The sequence below is a fragment of the Spinacia oleracea genome, chromosome 2 (assembly GCF_020520425.1).
Source record: "Spinacia oleracea cultivar Varoflay chromosome 2, BTI_SOV_V1, whole genome shotgun sequence".
NCBI classification, from domain to species: Eukaryota; Viridiplantae; Streptophyta; class Magnoliopsida; order Caryophyllales; family Amaranthaceae; genus Spinacia; species Spinacia oleracea.
In genome coordinates this window covers 52,095,450-52,102,732 of record NC_079488.1, presented here as the reverse complement: position 1 = coordinate 52,102,732, position 7,283 = coordinate 52,095,450, and positions in this window count along the sequence as shown.

Sequence of the window (7,283 nt, the reverse complement as noted above, 5' to 3'; positions counted from 1 at the left end):
GGGTGTATACTGAGAAATGTGACGAGGATGAAAATCTGCTCCGTCAAAAGGCAAGGTTAGTCTGTGAAACCATGAGTATGAACGACCGAACTATAATGAAACATTTTTCAAATGGAAAAAATGGCAAAAGTTCGTACTTTCTTAGCAGTATCATTTGTTAAGAATTGGGAGGTGCGTCAGATAGATGTACACAACGCCTTTTTACCTGGTGGTTTAGAGGAAGAAATTTGTATCGAGATCCTCCTGGATTCTAGAAAAATAACCTTGATAAAGTATTCAGAATGAGAAAACATTTATATGGTTTCAAACAGGCTCCCTAATGTTGGTTTGAGAAATTGTCTACGGCCGTGAAACATTATGGGATTAAGTAATCGTACTCAGGTTATTCGCTATTCACTTTATCTAAGGGTACGTTACAATTGAGTGTGCTTATTTATGTGGATGATATGATTATTGCAGGAATTAATTAATTTGCATTGGAGAGTTTTAAAGCATACATGAGTTAAAATTTTAAAATGAAGGATCTAGGTGCTCTGAAATATTTCCTAGGATTAGAGGTGGCCCGTAGTAACCATGGATTTTCTGTCTGTTAGAGAAAATATGCTCTGATATTATTTCAAGAATTGGTTTGTTAGGTGTTAGGCATGCGGAGTTTCCGATGGAGAAGAATCACAATATGGCCTTGGCGGAAGGGGCAGAGTTAGCAGATGGAGAAAAGCATAGGCGATTGATCGGGCATCTGATTTACTTAGCAGTTACTCGGCCAGATTTGGCATACTAGGCGCACATTCTATCACAATTCATGCAAGCACCGAAAGAGGAGCATTGGGAAGCAGCTCTGAGAGTGGTACAATATCTGAAAAAATGTGATTCTTCTGCATTCTGACAGTGCATTAGAAGGGTGGTGTGATTCGGATTGGGAAAGTTATACGTTGGCGCGTCGTTCGTTGACTAGTTGGTTTATGTTTCTGGTTTGTCTCCGGTTTCTTGAAAGACCAAGAAACAACATATTGTTTCTCGTTCATTTGCCAAGGTAGAATATATATCGTTCAAACGCATTGACATGTGAACTAAAGTGGTTGAAGCAACTAATACGAGATTTGGGAATAGCGCACAAATAAGGTATGAGTATGTTTTGTGAAAAGGAAAGTGGGATATTACTCACATCATCTTTTTACTACATTAAATCATTCTCCCACTATCCCACTTTCATCTTGTTTTAATAAATTCAACTCACTCTCCTAAAACCATGTGCAGGTCAAAGTCTATCATCATCATCATTATCATTACCCCATTGCCTCAAAGAGGCTCCCGCAAGAAGCGGGGTGAGGGGGGGTCGGGTGTACGCAACCTTACCCCTGCAATTGCAGAGAGGTTGTTTCCAATTGACCCAAAAGCGATAACGGGACGACAACCAGACAACCATTTTCTACTTCATGGAAAGGAAGCGAAGAGGTTTTAAGAGCCATTTTGGTATAGTCCATTACATCCGACAGCCAAAAGAACAAATGAATCTTTGGCTCCATCGGAAGTGGATCAAAGTGTATCTTATAATTAAATATGGAGAGAGTACTATATATACGTTGAGAATTAATGAGATAGACGAGATTGAGTATTATTTGTCAGTTTGTGATTTCGAAAGGTTTTAGGAAAAGATTTAAGGTTTTTGGGTGAAGGTTAAGATTGAAGATGAACGGTAACAATGGATATTGAAGGTTAAGGTTGAAGATGAACTTGGACAGGTTAGGGTTGTTGAATTCTTTTAATTTGTTCTATGTGATTTTTTTATTTCTTCGAATTTCGTTTCTAATTTGTTGCAAGTACCTATAGGTCAATACAATTATTCAATTAACTAGTTAGTAGATGTTAGTACAAGATACATTCTATTCGAATTATTTTTTATCTGAAAAAGCTTATTTTACACGTAAAAATGTAGGAAAAAACTTATTTTTTCTAAATTTATCTTAACTGAACTTATTTTATCTAACTTTTAAAAAACAGAAAAATCCCTTATCAAACCAACCAAATAACCCCTTAAAAGTAATTGGGTTTTTCTACGTTGTACCCATTTAGTTCATCAGAAACTTTTCCATGAGACCGCCTCACGGGCGCGTGTAAGAAAGACCGGGTGAGACAACCACGCGCGCGTGGCCTCACGCGCGGTATAAATTGAATTATTTTGTACGGGATTCTCACTTTCCCCTTCTCTCTTCTTAACCTCTTTCTCTCTCCTCCAAAAATCTCTGGATCTCTGCCCCCTCTCTCCTCCAAAACTCAGGAACCTCACCTTCTCGTCGTCGTCCCTCCAAAACCCTAGCCACCTTCATTCTATCTTCTCCTTCCTCGATCTCTCCTCCTCGCTGCCGTTGCAAGATGTGCGACCATGGATTCCGACTATCTCAGCCTCGTAGTCTCCGCCGACAATGGATGCGCGGCCATGGATTCCGCTTGAGGTTTTTAGGTTTTCGGTTTTATTCCTTTGATTTTGTTGAATTTGCGATTTAGGTTTTGATTAATTTGGTTGATATTATTGATGTTTGATTTCATGACAAGAGGTGGCGGCCCGTGACGGTGGTGGAGATGCGGCTGGTGCTGCTAGGAAGACGGTGGGTTTCGGTGATATGACAGGGAGATGGTGGAGGTGCGGTAGGATTAAGGATTAGGATTCGCTTCCACCGTGCTATTCAATAACAGCGAGCATATGACGGTGAATTAGGCGGCGGCGAGGAAGTTGATCGGAGGGAGGAATGGAGTTACAAGCCTCAATGTTGATGTATTCCAGTGGATTGCAAAAAAAATTAAGAATAGTTTTGTTTTGTATAGATTTTTGTTTTAGTTATAAATTTTTTATATTTAGTAATGAAATAAAGTGCTTTAGTTACCTTTTTGCATTTTATTTTTGGTTATAAGCAAAAAGTTATCAATGTTTTTTATGCCAGTTTTCTAAATCTGTGAGATTTGATTTAATAGATGAAATTATACACTTATATTAACTAAAACTCAAAAAAATTTAACTAAAATGCAAAATAACGAAACTAAAACCGCTGAATTCTTAACTAAAGCTCAAAAAAAATTAACTAATACTCCTTCCGTTCCTAAATTCTTTTAAACTAAAAACATGTAACTAGAACTCAATTTTTTTTGAAATCCTAACTAAAACTTCAAAAGCGATAACTTAAACTCAAAAATTCCTAACTAAAACTCAGAAAATCTTAATTGGTTCAATTGCTTAACTAATTGAATTTCAGGCTTAACTAATTGGTATCATTGCTTAACTAATAGGTTACATTACTTGACTAATTGAATTTTAGGTTTAACTAATTAGTTATAGTGCTTAACTAATTGGTTTCATTGCTTCACTAATTAGTTCCATTGCTTAATTAATTGGTTCAATTGCTTAACTAATTGGTTCAGTTGTTTAATTAATTGGTTTCATTGATTAACTAATTGAATTTCAAACTTAACTAATTGGTTCAATTGCTTAACTAATTGAATTTCACGCTTAACCAATGCTTTCTTTATATTTTTAAAGTAATTAGTTCAATTTGAACCAATTATTTTAATTGTTTAACTAATTGGTTTCATTTCTTAAGTAATTGAATTTTAGGCTTAACAAATGCTTTCTTTATATTTGTAAACTAATTGGTTACACTGCTTAAATATTTAGTTTCATTACTTAACTAATTGGTTGCATTGCTTAACTAATTAGTTTCATTGCTTAACTAATTGGTTTCAGTGATTAACTAATTGGTCACGGTGCTTAATTAATTTGTTCCAATGATTAACTAACTGATCATAAAACTAATTGGTTTCAGTGATTAACTAATTGGTCACGGTGCTTAATTAATTTGTTCCAATGATTAACTAACTGATCATAGTGTTTAACTAATTTATTTCATTGCTTAACTAATTAGTTCCAGTACTTAACTAACTGGTTTCATTGCTTAACTAATTGAATTTCAAATTAACTAAAGAGAAATTATTTTAATTACAACAAAAATTTTCATAACTAAAACGAAAGTATTCTTAACTATAAGAATTGTAATCTTAACTAAAACAAAACTATTCTTAACTAAACTCGTCATAAAATCACAACTATTTTTTAAAAAATCATATAAACCTCAAAAATTTATTGTTAACTAAAACAAATTTAATCTTAACTAAAACAACTTTATTCATAACTAAAAAAAGAAATAGTTTCAACTAATACAAATTTAACTTTAACTGCAATAAATTTCTTAACTAAAACGTAATTATTCTTAACTAAAACATAATTATTCTTAACTAAAGAAAAAATTTATAACTACATATTACAAAAGTATTGTTAACTAAAACCAATTTAATCATTTCTAAAATACATAAAATAAATCAAGAACAATGTTGTTAGCTTGGCGGCCTTAATCTCATGCCGTTGAAGTCTGTGACAATAACTCGTGACCTTGATCACCATGTCTTCGCATACATGAAAGGTGCACCTTGAGTACGTGTTGGTTGTGTTTATGAAAACCAATCTTCTACCAGATTTTTCAATTGCTTAAATGAAATGTTGCATTACTTAACTAATTGAAATTCAAACTTAACTAATTTATTCAATTGCTTAACTAATTGAATTTCAGGCTTAACTAATTGGTTTCATTGATTTAACTAAATCGCTCCATTGCTTAACTAATTAGTTCCATTACTTAACTAATTGGATTTCAAACTTTACTAATTGAATTTCAGGCTTAACTAATTGGATTTCAGGCTTAATTTTTTTTTTCGATTCTATTTTTTTTTCGAAATTAAAATTTTCAATTAACTAAACTAGTGTAAAACATAACTAAAAGTAATAAAAATCATAAATAATTGAATAACAAAATAGTTAAGGTATAAAGACAAATAGTTAAACTTTTGAGTAAAATAGTTATTAATTTTAAACAAACTTATCATTAACTAAAACTCATGAAATCTTAACTAATTAGTTGCAATGCTTAACTAATTGATTTCATTGCTTAACTAATTGGTTTCAGTGCTTAACTAATTAGTTCCGTTGCATAACTAATTGATTTCGTTATTTAACTAATTGAATTTCAAACTTAACTAATTGGCTCTAGTGTCTCACTAATTGATTTCAGTGCTTCACTAATTGGTTTCATTGCTTCACTAAGTGGTTGTATGGGTTAACTAATTTATTACATTGCTTAACTAATTGGTTCCAAAACTTAACTTATTAGTTTTATTTTATAACTAATTGATTCAATTGCTTATCTAATTGCTTTCAATGCTTAAAATTTTGTATCTTAACTAAAATTCAGAAATTCGTTATCTGAAACTCAAAAAATCTTAACTAAAACCAAGAAAATCGTAACTTAAACTCGTGAAATCATAACTAAAACTCGAAATGTCGTAACTAAAGCACTGAATTGAAAACTCAAAATACGTAACTAAAGCTCAAAAATACTTAACTAAAACCAAGAAAATCATAACTAAAACTTAAAAAATATTAACTAAAACTTATACAATTAAAACCCATAAAATTGTAACTAAATATAACAAAAATGTAACTAAAATGAAATTATTCTTGACTAAATGAAAATTTTTATTTACATCTACAATATAGATTTAAACTAAATTACAATTCTTTGCATTTTGCCTGCTGCCTGTCTCACTCCTCTCCATGCCGCCCAGCAACACGGCAGCAGAAGCACCAACAAAGCAGCCACGGGAAAGACAAGCCTAGCGCCACAAGCAGCAACAACAACAACAACCACCAAACAATCACCAGTTCAACCGCTGCTCCACCACCATCTCCACCGTCAACCGCTTGCAATCCTCCAACATTGCAGCCACCGTCACCAACGCAACAAAACCAAAAACAAAAACAAAAATCAAAATCAAAAGAATTAATTTAAAAAAAAGAAAACAAAGAAACAGTAAACATTACCTAAACTTACAATTTCAGATAAATCAAATTAAAAGGACAAACTCAAACGATTAACCTTAATTTGACATAAAAAATCATGCGTTCGGCCATACTTAGGGTTTGAGATAGAAATCAATACCTCAGATAAATTACAAACTAAATTATAAAAACTAATTAAAAAAAACTGATTCATTACCTCACTACAAAGACCGCCGCCGTCGATTCATGAACACCTACGAAAACCTCCGCCGATTCCACATTTCGACCACCGCCTTCACCGCGACTAATATCGACCGTAATTTGTGCTAGTTCTTCTGAATGATCGCGGCTCTTCAACTCCGACATAAATCATTCTCTATGACCGCCGCCGCCACCACTTTTTCGGTTTCTAAATCATCAACAACTTAGGTTTTCGGAAATAAAAATTAGAAAGTGAAGATATTCAGAGGAGATGAGTACCAGAGGAGAGCAACGACGACAGTGAGAAGTTGCCGGCATCAAATGCTCAACGACGGCGGCGAGAAGTTGCTGGTGGTAGATGATAAACGACGGCGGCGAAGAGAGAGAATGGAAAACCCTAATCTAATGAAGGAGGAAGAGAGAGAAATTTTTTGGAAGAAATGAAAGTGAAAATGAAAATAAATCATAAAATTGTTATATATATTTTCTTTTATTAATGCTGACGTCAGCAATTTACATGGCAGCTTGTGTGGCAGTCTAGTTGACAACAAGGCGGTCTTTCCCGTAAGACCGTCTTTTACAAAAGTTTGTATTAGTTCATTGATTTTTACGTTGTACCAAAACGTTTTAAGTTTTACACATTGTACCGTCGTACTTGCAAAACTTAATCGTTTTTATCCTTACCGTTAACCCATTGTTAACATTTTCCGTTATATTTTTGAAAAAAATCAAGAATTTTCTACTTTAATGTTGGTTAACAACAAACATAAGGTTGATTATAATATAGAAAAACCATAGTCTGTTTAAAAAGTAACATTTTAAACGTTAGATTAACAAGGATATGGTTGACTATATATTACAAGTAGAGTAACTGGTTCTTTGTTTAGATTTTATTTGCTTTGCTGCGTGGTTATCTTTCTTTTGGTGTGTTGTTGTTTTATGGAAAATTTTAAATGCATGGATACAAGGAAATCAAACATAGGGTACACCGTAGAAAAACCCAAAGTATTTTGATATGTTAAAATAATTTAGATGGCTTAGTTTAGCTATTCTAGTATTAATGGCTAAGATCATGTTATGTTATCGAATTTTTGGGGTAACCCAGCTTAATAAAGCAGCTTAGGTTTGTGTCCACGTGTTTCAACACGTTTAATAAATAAGTTTAAAAGGTCTTGTGCGCACAAGGTGTATAATAAATTTA